General features: G+C 40.8%; 1 protein-coding gene across 1 annotated transcript in view; it reads right to left on the bottom strand.

Annotated features, from left to right (window-relative positions):
- LOC310942645 (ryanodine receptor 3) overlaps positions 1–14,837 on the bottom strand; it is a gene marked incomplete at both ends in the record, with an annotated part of 89,156 nt that overhangs the window by 70,336 nt on the left and 3,983 nt on the right. The gene's annotated exons all lie outside the window — the stretch shown is intronic.

Genomic DNA, 14,837 nt, shown 5'->3' with positions numbered 1-14,837 from the left:
GAAAAACAAAATTGATTTCAGTCTTTGTGTCTGTGAGTGTGTGCTTCATGCGCCGAGAGAGAGAGAGAGAGAACACGTCCGAATACGGCTTCAAAACATCACCGTTATTACGACTGTAACACGACAAGAAACTGATTATCAGCATCTTCGTATTAAAATGAGCTGGGCTGTTTACGAGGTGGGGGGGGGGGGGCTGCGATCGAACACACACAACCGTGGCCGATCCCTGTAAGTCAAACCAATCTCCTGCAGGCTGTTTACGCTGCTGTTTATGTGGCATAAATGAGGATAAGGTAATTGACTTCAGTGTTTTAAAAGTAAATAATGGCCTCTGGAACTGAATGAATGCATTTTTGCACGTGAAAGAAAAATGACTCGGCTGATGCTGCATTAGCAAATATGCGTGAAATTGTATCTGCATACATTACACACACTTATTATATTTCTCGGTGTATTTGAATTGACTAAGTATTTTTTTAGTATTAAGTATTTTTTCTAAGTATATGTACATATATATTTATATATTTTTATATATATGTACATATATATTTATACATGTACATATATATTTTTAGTATTAAGTATTTTTTCTAAATATACATATGTACATATATTTTTATATATGTACATATATGTTTAGTATTAAGTATTTTTAAGTATATATATGTACATATATATTTATATATTTTTATATATATGTACATACATATTTATATATGTACATACATATATGTTTAGTATTAAGTATTTTTTCTTTGTATATATATGTAAATATATGTATATATTTTTTTATATATGTAAATATATATGTTTAGTATTTAGTATTTCGTATATAGTATATAAGTATTTTTAAGTATATATATTTTATGCATACATATATTATATATATACACATATACATTATATATGTGTGTGTATATATATACCTATATATATACACATACGTAGGTATATATATATACACATATATATATAATATACATATATGTATAAATAGTATATATATATTATACATATATGTGTATAGATATATAAGTATAAAAGTACTTACGGGCGTTCTAAACACTACTTATGTTTACAAGGTTACATGACAAAAAACACGATAAATGCTGTATAAAAATTTTATACAGCATTTATTATAATTTAATATAAATAAAATACATTTCTGTGTCATATCTATAACTGTGTGTCTGCAGGGGGGGGTTTGCAGTCACAGCAGCTAAAAACCAACATCTGATGCTGCTGCTGCTGCCGTTGTGCAAAATGGGTTTATTGTGCTTTTACAGCGTTGGCTTTGTAAACGCTGAATCGGGCCATAGGTAGTTACCCTCGGTGATAGCAGCGCAAGCGGAAATCTGCTGATATGGGCTGCTGTGGGACGTACGTAAGCGGAAGGTTGGTTGGGGGGGGGGGGTGGGGGGGTTCTGCACAATGCAATGCCAGCTGCATTATTAAATGTGAGAAAGGATTGTGCTGAGAGCAGAGTGCAGCAGCAGTAGTAACAGAGAGGCACTCAATTATGGTGCAGCATGATGCAAGTAAGAAACAGAGTAAAGTGGAGGAGTTTAGCACCTGCAGGCAGGGGATTATAATCATGTGTCGTTTGTTTATTTATTTTCCAATGTGGCAATTCTCTGGGCGTGCACGTCATCACCATGTTGACGTTCATACACGTGTCTCATATCGTCAGCCTCGGGCTGAGACTTTTACTTTTGTGCTGTTTGCAGATCTGGCCGTGACGCGAGAAGAAACTTTAACTTAATCGTGGACAAGTCTGACGACTGCACGTCAAAAAGAGCACTTTGACACAAGTGTCATATAACACGAGTTCTATGATGTCCAGGGGTCTGGAGCTTTTCAGCCACACTGACTGCAGCTGGTTCAGTTGTCATTATGTAACCATGGCAACTGAGCAAAAAAAAAAAAAAAAGGTGTCTCGAGCCAGAAAATATGCCTGAAAGTGTGAGGATTCACGGCAAACAATTTAATTAAGTCTTTTTACATTGATAAATACAGTCATTCATCTTGATATTTGCAAGAATAAAACATGTACAGTATGTACGAATTCATTCCCTTTGTATAATGCTAATGGCTTTGGATCAATATGAGGATGCAGTCTGAAATGAATAGCCCTCTATATGGCAAATGTGCGTTGTAACATGTAACATCAATCAGTCGTGATGCTGGGAGAGCAGGTGCAAGGATAAGGACAGCATCGATCCACACACCTGTCTCGGTGCCATACAGACTCATGTCTCTGACTTTATCCAACCCACAACATGGCCTCATTACCCCCCACACTTAAGCTCAATTAAGCATCTGACATTCTCTCTCTCTCTCTCTCTGAATCTGTCGCCAGATTCTCTTTCTCCGACTGCTGCAGAAGAAGAAGAAGAGGAGGAGGAGGATGCCAGTGCCACACCACTATCAATCATTCATAGACTGGAAGACGATGTGAGAAAGAAAGGAAGATACTCTCTCTTTCAGTTTAAGGATAAGGGGTAAGTTTACGAAATCTGAAGACGGCGTCAGACCTGAGGGGATCCTCAGTTTAGCTTTAGTTCATCCAACAAAATGGTTTAGTAGTGTCCGTTTAGTTTTTATTTAGAATGCGCGCTCCCTCTAGTGCAAGTGCTGTCCCGATTCTCAGAAAAATTAAGTTGAGGGCCAAGTTTTAGGGCTGCATCGCCCTCAATATCGAGATTTTCCCGAGACCACCCTTGGGAGCAAGGGCTACCCAGAATGCATATCGTGTTTTGACAGAACAAAGATGGCGCCGAAAGCAGCGAAACGAGTACGCTAGAAATTAAGTATTTTCTTTGTTAATAAAGATATATATAATTGCACCATTGTATTATCTTAGTTTAGGCTCATGGATTACTTACGTCATTGTTGCGTATTTGTATCCTCTTGTAACTAACTGATAGGTTATTACGAATGACGTAAATGCGTTCTTCTTCTTCTTCTTTTTTGGAGTTGACGTACTGGACGCAGCTTTCGCGTTATTCTGCCCCCCACAGTCTGAAGACGTATCTGCATTTAAGGGGGTGTCCCATTTCTAAGTGACAAAATAACCCTCAACACTTGGTTTTGAGGGCCAGTTAAGATTGAGGGTTGAGCTTGAGGATTAAGATAAGAATTGGAATTGGCCCTTAGACTTAGTTTTCGTTAACTATAATAACCCTTTGAATTTGGAGAATACGTATATAAGAATCCAGCTCTGTGAAGAAAGCCTCGTTCTTTCAACTGTCTGTGAATTGAGTCTCCAAGGACACCGTGGAATTGAATTTTCCTGTACGATGACACTCCCCATCGCACACGCTCTCACTCTCATTGTGTAAATCCATGCATTTTTCATCCCCACTGCGTAGTGTGTGCGTGCGCACGCACTACAACGATAGCGTAAAAAAAACCTCCTCCGAGGCTTGTGGCGAGTGACGCCACAGCATATCAATGAGCGAGCAGCTCCCGCTTACAGCCCTCGGCATCAGCCAATCGTGATCTGCTGAGGCGCGAGGGGAATAACGGGACATTGGACGAGACTTTTTCCATAGCGACAGTTATAGGAAAAGAAAGCTCTCGAGGTCACGGATGCTCGTCCTCCTCGTCCAAAGAGAACACTGCGGAACACTGTATGTCAGTGGTGCCCTACACAGAGAGCAGCACAAATGAATTATTGAAGGTTACAGATGATGGTAAAAGCACCATTTCAGACTTCAGAGACATTATCAAGGCTCATGAGAGGAATTCCTCGCATCCTCAGAGGCGATTCTAGAGTCTGTAGGGGCCCTTCCTTCCAACCAGTGTTCATCACCATGATGTTATAAATAATCAACGACACCAACGAAAAATGTATGAATTCAATTTTTTTTTTTTTTCGAAATGAATGAAATAACATGGCAAAACCTTGTCATTAAAAAGTATGTGAAACTATAAATGAAAAGAACAATAAAATACTGGAAATAGCGTTTAAAAAACTATATAAACTTAGTAAAAAATACATAACACTGTAAAGAACCCACATTATAAAACAATATAAATATATAGAACAATAAAATACTGTAAATAACTGAAAAAAAAAAACATATATAAACTGAATAAAAAAGATATGTATTACACGTGAGGTGGGGCCCCTTTAGGGAGGTTTCCTACTGAGATGTCATTGCAAATCACCCATTGTTGTTTAAGGGGGACGGGGAGGCGGCTGGTCACTGCACATTTCAGTAAAAACAGCCCTCAGGCTCCGAGTGTCGGGGGCCCCCTATCGGCTCGGGGGGCCCCAAGCAGTTGCTTGCCTTGCCTGTTCACAAACTGCGCCGTCTGCTTGGTCTAAAATGATCAAATATGTATATTTTCTTACTGATCAACTCTATGACTACACTAAGATAAGAAGCCCGGGGATTGTAGGACGAAACTTCATCTACTGACTCTTAACAGCCTGTTACACCTCGAGCAGGACATTTGGCAAAGTCCATCCTGGAGGTGCCGCACCAACTACAGCAAAGCTGGAATCAAAAAAAAAAAATAACGATAACGACGAACGAAGCCAGAGCAAGGAGATGAAAAGAGCAAATCACCACTCTGCAATAAAAACAGAATGGTTCCTGTTTTCTGCCTCCCTGCCTTTTTTTATGTGTCGCTCCCAATATGTCCCGAGAGGCTTGTATTGCACCGTTACACCGAGCTTCTCTTTCATGTAACCTCGGCGTTTGAGCTTCAGCGCTCGCTGCAGAGGGAAAACAACACACACACCATATGACACGCTCTCCCGGAGGACAGCAGCAACAGCGACGACGAGCGTTTCCTGTCTCGATCCAAGAAGGATTTGTTTTCCATGATGCAGTGGCACGCAACGGAGCAACAAAATAAAGGTGTGCACATGAGGCTACATTGCACCCTAAACCTTGGAGATGCCTGTGTGTATAAATATCTTGTTCATAAAAAAAAATCATGCCGAAGTTGCCAGTTCCCATTATCAAGTAAAGACTCGTGGTGATCAAATTAAGATTCCTGCCTCACATTCTGAGGTCGTGAGATTTGCTCTGTCGTGATCCGACGCCAAAGAATCTGGCGATTCGACGGAAAATTGATTTGAGGGTGGCACCGAGTGGCCCTCAGGGAGAGGGTTGAAAGGTATGGAAACGCCGCAAAAGGAAATTGGGAAAGGAGACAGAATATCAATGGAAAAGGCCCTTTACACAGAAACTGCAGCAGAACATGTGACACTATCGTACAGTCTCCATCATCATCATCACTGTAGGGCCCTGCTGCCTGACAGTCGACAACAACCATGTACAGAGGCTGCATGGATCACACACTGTGACTGTGTGTCTGGAGACAGAGGGAAACAGATGGTCAGTCACCGCAGAACAAAGTACAGCTGGGCAGCAGTTTTACCCCCCGTCTTTGTCCTCTTAAAAGGAGAGGAGACCATTGTCAACTATTTTGATAATCGGTTTGAGGCTTTTTTCATGATGAAAACAAGATTTCTGATTGTTTCAGCTTCTTAAATGTGAATAATGTCTATGTTTCTTTGCTCCACATAACAAAGAAATCATTGTTTGTGGACAAAACAAGAAATTCGAGAACGCCGTCATTTCCAGGTTTGACAAACACTGATCAACCTTTTTTTTTTTTTTTACATTTTGTGACATTTTATGCACCAAACGATAAATCGAAATTAGTCTCAATTGTCAGTTGCAGCTCTAAACCATATTTTACTGAGGAGTAAGTTTAATCTCTCTGGAAGTGGGAAGTATGTATTCCTATAGTGGGAGTTCGATTAGCACTAGTGTAGCTAGCTCTTTTGTGACTGTGAGCCACAACATCTAGCTACGCTAATCATAAAATGAAAACATTTGCGTTTAGCCTAATGAGGTTGAGCAGTGTTTGTATTATGTTAGCCCTACACTAATGCTAATCATTACCTTTGGAAACAGGTTCGCAAAGTTAGCCGCAAAGTAGCAGCATGCTAATGCAAAAATAAATATGTTCTCGCGTATTGGTGAATGGACACCGACTTTGTTGGTTCAGTATAACACCGTGTTCTGCAGTGAACCATGTGAAAATGTCTCACCCACCGTGAGGACAGCCTCTTCACTCCCACCTCCCCGCTCCAGACAGCGCAGCTGCTGCTGATGAGCCGCTGCCTGCCTGGTGTAGTGTGATAAATCCGTGAAAATTAAAATGACTCCAAAAGATTTGAAAATCAAGAATGCACACCATCAGGCCATGCTCAACCCATATCCAAAGTCTTAGGGCGATCTGACTAACGGTCAGCGAGATATGCCTGTCACAGACAGACAAAGAGGTAGAAAATGGATGGAGAGAGAGAGGCGTCCTTATACTGACTTTATAGCATATATGATTGGATCGAGCATTACATGACAATTACTGGAGGACATGCACCATTTCTCTGTGTAATGGCTCTCTAGTATTAAGGTGTAAGACTAATAATTGTCCCTGTATTGTATAGTCTGGTGGTGGAGATTCTATCCTCACAGTCTTGCAGCGTAATACTCTCCCTCACTGTGACATATCAGCAGACATGGGAAGAGAGGAAGTTTGGCGAGAAGAGCAAGTGTTTTTTTTCACTCTCTCTCATGACTCAGTGTTGCTGTGTAAAAAGGAACGTGCTAATGCTCACGTGGCAAAGCGCTAAGAACCTGCTGCTGCTGCTGCTCCCCACAGCACATATCATCTGTGACATCATAAATGACTCAGTGATATCCGCTAAACATCTCAAACCTCACGTAAATAGCTCTCCTGAGGCTGCAGTGCATGACTTGAGCTTTACAGCGTGTCGTCGAGAGCAGCGTCTATGACTCCGTTCACTCGTAGCAAATCTCAGTATCAATAACTAAACTACTTTTGTCCCTTTGTTTCTTTGCGAGAACTAATGCAAGTGAAAGTAACACCAAAACTCTGGAAGATAATCTAATCTCTAGTCCATATTCAGTGTTGCCCGCCTGGCTGAGGTTCTACCTGGAACCCTTTTGGAGGGTTCCACCAAGAACCCTTTTAAAACCCTTTATTCGGGAAAGGGTTTTTCAGAAGCAAATGGTTCCAGGTAGAACCTCAGCCCTTGTAGAAGAACCCTTTTGGAACCCTTATTTCTAAGAATGTAGCATATGGTTGATTTACTTGCACTCTTGTTGATAGCAATCTGCAAAAACCTATCTATCATTTATGTGTAATCAAAAAAAAACAAAAAAACACCTATAGTTGTACATGAACACCAGATTTTGTTAAATTTGAAATTTGAACAGTATAAAACATATTTAAAGGTGCATTATGTAATAAATCTAAAGCAACTGGCCATAAAATCCTCCTAATATGTCACGGAGACTCAGGAATAATATTCATAGCAGTACAGCCAAAATATTCCCATTAAAGAAAATATTTTGCAGACTGCAAATCATGTTTATGTTTTGAAATCATGTTTTGGCATGTGGCGCCACCTACCGCTGTCTACCAATCATTGCAGTCAGTAGAAACTCAGCTTCCGCCCAACCACGGGTTGCCAGTTACGTCAGAAAACGAAACCTAAATAACCTCGGTAATTTGAATGTAGTAACCGTTTTTGTCCACATTCTTACGTATGGCACCTTTAAAATTTAAAATAAAATTTCTTTGAGGTTTTTTTTTTATCTCAATGTCTAAAAACAGGCCAAAAACATGGAAACTAACTCTAACTCTTTCCTCTCTGGTGACAAAGACGTTGATTCGCCGTCTTCTTGTGTGAATTAACCACACGTTGGCTTTGACGTGCAACTTCCCCACGCTTTCAGAAAGCGTTTTTTTCCGGTAGCACAAACTGTCGCATAGTTACGGTAATGCAAAGTAAGACTGGAAAAGAAAATAAAGCCGTAGACGATGGATGGATGATCTCCTGCTTAGAAGTAGACTGTATGTGTGTAAACTTTGTGGTGGCAAAACAAACTCACATTTGAGTCTCCAATTACCCTAACCACTATCTGCATGTCTTTAGACTGCGGGAAGAGGAAGGAGGACCTGGAGAAAACCCCCGCAAACACAAGGAAAACAAGCAAACAGAAAGGATTTAAGCACTGCAGGCGGATTCTAAACCATCCCGGGGCTCAGTATTAGAGAAGCACAGAAAGAAGGCAGCCTGTAGAGTATTTTATTGCACCTTGCAGCGCTTGCGTCGCCTCCCTGGTGGCGTCTTTAATGGGAAAAACTAAGTAAGCATTTTCATTCCTTGCTTCTACGCTTCCACTGGCAAACGCAAGGAGAGGGGAACATTACCGCAAACTGCTTTGAGACGAGACAACGCAATGATTAAGGGAATTAGACGAGGGAAGGTTACTGCAGCTACACCCATAACTACACAACGGCACGGCAGCGAGGATGCTCAGGGCTAATGTGTGACAGCGCTGTCGCTGCACCAGGAGAACCCAAAGAACAAACCTCCCTCTGCTGCTTCTTCTCAGCAAAGTTGCCCTATTTCAAGGGAATTGAGGCTTCTCATATATATATATATATATATATTTTTTTTTTTTCTGGAGAGCATTGTTCTTGAAGGTCCAAAGGGACAGTGTTACTAACAGGTGTGTTTGTACGCAACCTGCAAATTATGAAGTATGTGACCAAGAATGCCAAAGGATGCAGTAAATGGAAAATATATATGTATATATATTTACATATATATATATACATATATGTAAATATAAATATATATATATATATACACACATATATATTCATTGGCTTTAGTGTCTTGCCATTGTTAAAACAAGGTTCACATAGTATACTTTATAAATATATATGTATATATATATATATAAAAATATACATACAGTATATAAACATGTACATATATACGTACATACATACATATATATACATATGTTACTATATATATGTGTGTATGTACATACATAGATATATGCATATATACATACGCACGTACATACATACATATATATGTACATATATACATACATCATATATATGTACATATATACATACATACATATAAATACATATATACATACATACATATATATATTTATATACGTATATACATGAAGTGTAAATAGAGGATTATGGCCACCAAACGATGACAAAAACCAAATAATCAAAACAAAAAATATGATTATTACAAAACTGAAAATAATAGTACAATAATACACGTTTATTCTGTTCTGCCATGACCTGAAGTGACAGTTATTATCACAGTGTCTTCTTCTCTGGGTTTAAAAAAAAAAAATATGAAATTGTCCTTCAAGCTGTGTCAGGGAGAGTTGAGAGTGAACTAGCTTCGAACATCACGTGTTCACAAACTAGCCAAAACGCCCAGGTGAACACGACATGGCTGAGATAAAGTGTGGCACTGGATCACTGGATCGCAAAACAGATGTATGGGACATCACACCCTGAAATCCATGACAGAAAAAAGCAGGTTGTGATGCTAAAGAACAGACATCTCACCTCTCAGGGTATGGGTGCATTTTTTTTTTTACTGCATCAAAAATCAACCTGCAGCACTTGGATTTGTCACACAGTTCAAGAAGAGGCCCCGTTAAGAGCTCGGCGAGGTACATTTTTGAAGTGTCAGCTCCTCCGCTAAACTGCCACAATAACACTTCTTTGAGTTAGGGGAGGGAGTGAGAGCGCCGGGAGCCCGAGAAGAGCTAAAGCGTTGCAGCGCGGATATTCAGCCCAGTGGAGAGGTAAAAAAAAAAAACATGCACAATCCACTTTCTCTGTGAGTTCCCTCCTCTCATTTGTAGGGACCTGGCTATAAAACGTCCACTCCACTGAAGCAGTGCAGATTGCAACAAGAAATTCGAGAGCTTTGCAAAAAAAAAAGTGTTAAACTATGAAATAATAAACTGTAAATAAGATATGCACCAGTGAATGTACTGGAGTTACCCCATGCATTTCCTTTAACGCACACGTCGTCGACTGGGCTGCAACAAGGTCCAATAAAGGACCACGGAGAGGTTGTTAAAGAGGCATGAATCTTTTATGGAAGTGGGCAATCGTCCTCGATATCAAAAAAAGAAGGCTTTGACACCTTCTGCCCGGAGTGGAGCACATCGCTGGCTTTTCTCGACGCAATAACTGTTTGTATCGGACGCAGGAAATGTCAATGTTTGCTTTAAAACTCTTTAAAATGCTCTAAAGTGAGCCTGGACAGCAGCAGTAAACACAGCCACTCTAAATGACTTATAAGGGACAGAACATTGGACATAATTAGGGATTAGAGATAGCAGAGCTGTTTTTAAGTGGCTCAGCCAAAAAGTAGTTTCAGGATGTTTGATGGATCTTATCCATGGTTAAAAAAGTGGAACTCACAAGTAGGGAAAATCCTAATGAATTGGCTCCATGACACGTCCATGTTTAGTCAGAGACGGCACATAATGTGAATGTGGATGGCACATAAGCAGCGTTAACTGCCAAGAAGCAAAGAAGAAATCAGAGATGGGAGATGAGAAATGGCCCTGCTAGTTTATGGAGGAGGGAGCAGCTAAGAACGGGCTAAGAGAGCAGGATACATGATGCTGCAACTGGCTAATATTGGATAAACATTTTCAGGCATTTTCCATTTTCTGACTGAGCATAAACACGTACCAAAAAATCAATAATCAGGCAATCGTGTCACTCATTTGAATGCAATAACAAACTATCCATACAGTTATCTTCTAATTGGTTTCATATTAGATATATACTATATACTATACTATATGGGTTATACTATACTATACCATACTATACTATATGGGTTATACTATACTATACCATACTATACTATATGGGTTATACTATACCCTACTATACTATATAGGTTATATTATACTATACCATACTATACTATATGGGTTATATTATACTATACCCTACTATACTATATGGGTTATATTATACTATACCGTTATACTATACCATACTATACTATATGGGTTATATTATACTATACCGTTAAACTATACTATATGGGTTATATTATACTATACCATTATACTATACCATACTATACTATATGGGTTATAGTTTACCCTACTATACTATATGGGTTATATTATACTACACCGTTATACTATACTATACTATATGGGTTAAATTATACTATACCCTACTATACTATATGGGTTATATTATACTATACCATACTATACTATATGGGTTATACTATACCCTACTATACTATATGGGTTATATTATACTATACCATACTATACTATATGGGTTAAATTATACTATACCCAACTATACTATATGGGTTATATTATACTATACCATACTATACTATATGGGTTATATTATACTATACCCTACTATACTATATGGGTTATATTATACTATACCGTTATACTATACCCTACTATACTATATATAATAGTATATATATATATACACAGATGCCTTAATGTGTTTTAACAATAAAATAGGACATTTTGGCTGTTCCACACACATTGAATGGGCTTTTTGAGGATTCAGACCTGGTTTTAGGGTTGTGACATAAACACTAACCCTTGTCAGGCCCATAAATGTAAATAAAGAACATATTTCATCTCTTTTTTGCCCACATTGTTATAATCCAAATATTTTATCTATTTTCTGTCCGTCATTTACTGATTAGGATTTTAAATTATTTGACATTTAATTTAAAAAAAAAAAAAAAAAAAGAGAGAAAAACTAAGTGCTGTGGCCATTGATTAAAACAAATATTTGTTCTTGTTTATGAATAATTTAAAATCAGTGGTTGCAGGACATCCAACACCTTACCCAAGTGCATCCTGGGTAAGCAGAGCAGCATGAGATGCAACAGATGAGATAAAATCTGCGAGAGCGACTGCAGCTGAGAGCACAATCGGCGTACGTGGCCGCGGTGGTCTTCAGACGAGGAGGAAAAGAACAACGGGGTCTTCTTTAAGAAGACGCCTCCTCTCTCATCGCTGCCTGGTTAAATATTCATGCTCTGAAACGCCAGATCAATCAGGTCCACTTACTGCATGCCACTGACATTACTGGGGAAATTTCTTCATTTGGCGGCGCAATCAATATCTCATTACAGCAGCTTTTCACTGGGTTGTCTCTCTCTGTGTAGGACCGCTGGCTTTACTCCCTCTGTCTATATCAAGAACCTTATCTTATCTGTCCATATATATGTCTATATATGTATATATACATATGTATATATATATACATATGTATACAGTATATCTTGAGGGTTAGGGTTACCTGTCCGTTCACCTGTCCCCATCGTTCAACTAGTCTCATCGTTCACCTGTCCCCGTCATTCACCTGTCCTCATCGTTCAACTGTCCTCATCGTTCACCTGTCCCCATCGTTCACCTGTCCCCATCGTTCACCTGTCCCCATCATTCACCTGTCCTCGTCTTTCACCTGTCCTCATCATTCACCTGTCCCCATCGTTCACCTGTCCCCGTCGTTCACCTGTCCTCGTCGTTCACCTGTCCCCATCGTTCAACTGTCCTCATCGTTCACCTGTCCTCATCGTTCAACTGTCCTCATCGTTCACCTGTCCCCATCGTTCAACTGTCCTCATCGTTCACCTGTCCCCATCGTTCACCTGTCCCCGTCGTTCACCTGTCCTCGTCGTTCACCTGTCCCCATCGTTCAACTGTCCTCATCGTTCACCTGTCCCCATCGTTCACCTGTCCTCATCGTTCACCTGTCCTCATCGCTGACCTGTCCTCGTCGTGAATCTGTCCCCATCGTTCAACTAGTCTCATCGTTCACCTGTCCTCATGTCCTCATCGTTCACCTGGCCCCATCGCTCACCTGTCCCCATCGTTCACCTGTCTCCATCGTTCACCTGTCTCCATCGTTCACCTGTCCTCATCGCTGACCTGTCCTCATCGTTCACCTGTCCCCATCGTTTACCTAGTCTCATTGTTCACCTGTCCCCATCGTTTACCTAGTTCACCTGGCCCCATCGTTCACCTGTCCTCGTCGTTCACCTAGTCTCATCGTTCACCTAGTCTCATCGTTCACCTGTCCTCATGTCCTCATCGTTTAACCTGTCCCCATCATTCACGTAGTCTCATCGTTCACCTGTCCTCATCATTCACCTGTCCTCATCATTCACCTGTCCCTGTCGTTCACCGGTCTCCGTTGCTCACCTGTCTCTGTCGTTCACCGGTCCTCGTCGTTCACCTGTCCCCGTCGTTCACCTGTCCCCGTTGCTCACCTGTCTCCGTCATTCACCTGTCCCCATCTTTCACCTGTCTTCATAGTTCATCTGTCCTCGTCATTCACGCGTCTCCATCGTTCACCTGTCCCCGTCGTTCACCTGTCCATGTTTATACTTCTGCGTACTCCATTTCAAACATGTGAATTCGATATCACATTTGCACCATAAAAGTTACGCCAGAATTGAATAAATTATATGAAGTTTTCACAAGCAGCATCTGTTTTCTGAATCTCAAAACACATTCAGTGTCGGCATAAAATCACAGAGACAAACAAAACAAGCACCAAGCAAAGCCGTCCTCTCCGTTACAATCTGCATTATGACAAGAAAACTTGCACAAAATCACTTCATTAAGAAGCTTCTGCAGAGTTTAGGCCTCTCAAAAATCTGCACCATTACGCTCACAATGCCTCGCGGTCGCTAATGAAACTGAGCTTTTTAATCCAACCATGAAATGACGACACAGACCTCAGCCAAATAACATTAAAACTCTCCTCCTGACTGTCAAGGAGAATGCAGGGATGTGCGCCGCACTAAATTCCCATCAGGGGGAATAATTTCACGGTAATCTCTTATGATTATACGCGGGGCAAGTGACGGAGGAGCCGAATATAAAGTCAGTCTGGCATCACCGTGTGTGACGATTAATTTTTTGGGCAGAAATTTAATCTACTACCCTTTTTTTCTGATATGATACCATAGTTAGGTTCCAAGCGAGCTGAGGCGATACCATGTGCGACGTCTCCAGACTGCCAGCCTCTGATTGGTCCAACACAAGGATCGAGCCGAACAAAGCCGAACTGTAGATCTGTTAAAAAGACATAACAATCCTCTGGGTAATCTCCAACAATTACCAGGGAAATGTCTAAAATCTCAATATTTGACACAGGAGTCTGGCGTATTTCGCTAATGATTGGGTTACACTGAAAACAACTGCTTTACAAGTCACTACTCACTCGTTTGTGCGCGTAAAATTAAGTCCCGGCAGTTTCATCCAGCTGTGCTGTGATGACTCCGCCCACGTTGAGGAGGTACTATGGAAAACACAACCTAAACCGTGCTGTGCCGAGGCGAGGCGAGCTGGAACCATGGGTGGAAAAGTGGCTAAATATCTCTTGCTCCTGAACCTTTAAGAAGCCCAAATAAAAGATACTTCTATGCAATTTATTATAATTTACGGACCTGTAAGATACAACCTCTTATCTCCCACGATCTTTAACCGTTTCACACTACAACACATCAGTCAAAAGCAGGTGAAAATGAGATGGACAACAGGATGACAGCTAACGCTAATGTTGCGCCGTACCTTTCTGGCTCGCCGCTTTGCCCCATCGCGTCGCCGCCGCAACGACAGTCATCGCCCCGGATGCAAAGTGAGAGCGAAGCCTTCGCATAAACAAGCTGAGCGCTGCCACAGCGCGTTAGTCACAACCCCCCCCCCCCCCCCCCACCCCCCAAAAGTCTGGCCTTTTCAAGGTCGCTATACTCCCACTCAAGCGCCGCTAATAGATCACCAGAATTTGATATTTTCGCCCTGGCGGGGATCCTCGCATCAGAGAACTCGCACGCTGTGAAGTGCTTTCGCTAATAGACGGCCTTCCGTCAGGTGTTTACACAAGTTAAGACAAAAAGACAGAAAGAACTGTGCTTT

Source organism: Microchirus variegatus (assembly GCF_963457635.1).
Source record: "Microchirus variegatus genome assembly, chromosome: 21".
NCBI lineage: Eukaryota > Metazoa > Chordata > Actinopteri > Pleuronectiformes > Soleidae > Microchirus > Microchirus variegatus.
This window is presented reverse-complemented; position numbering and strand designations above follow the sequence as displayed.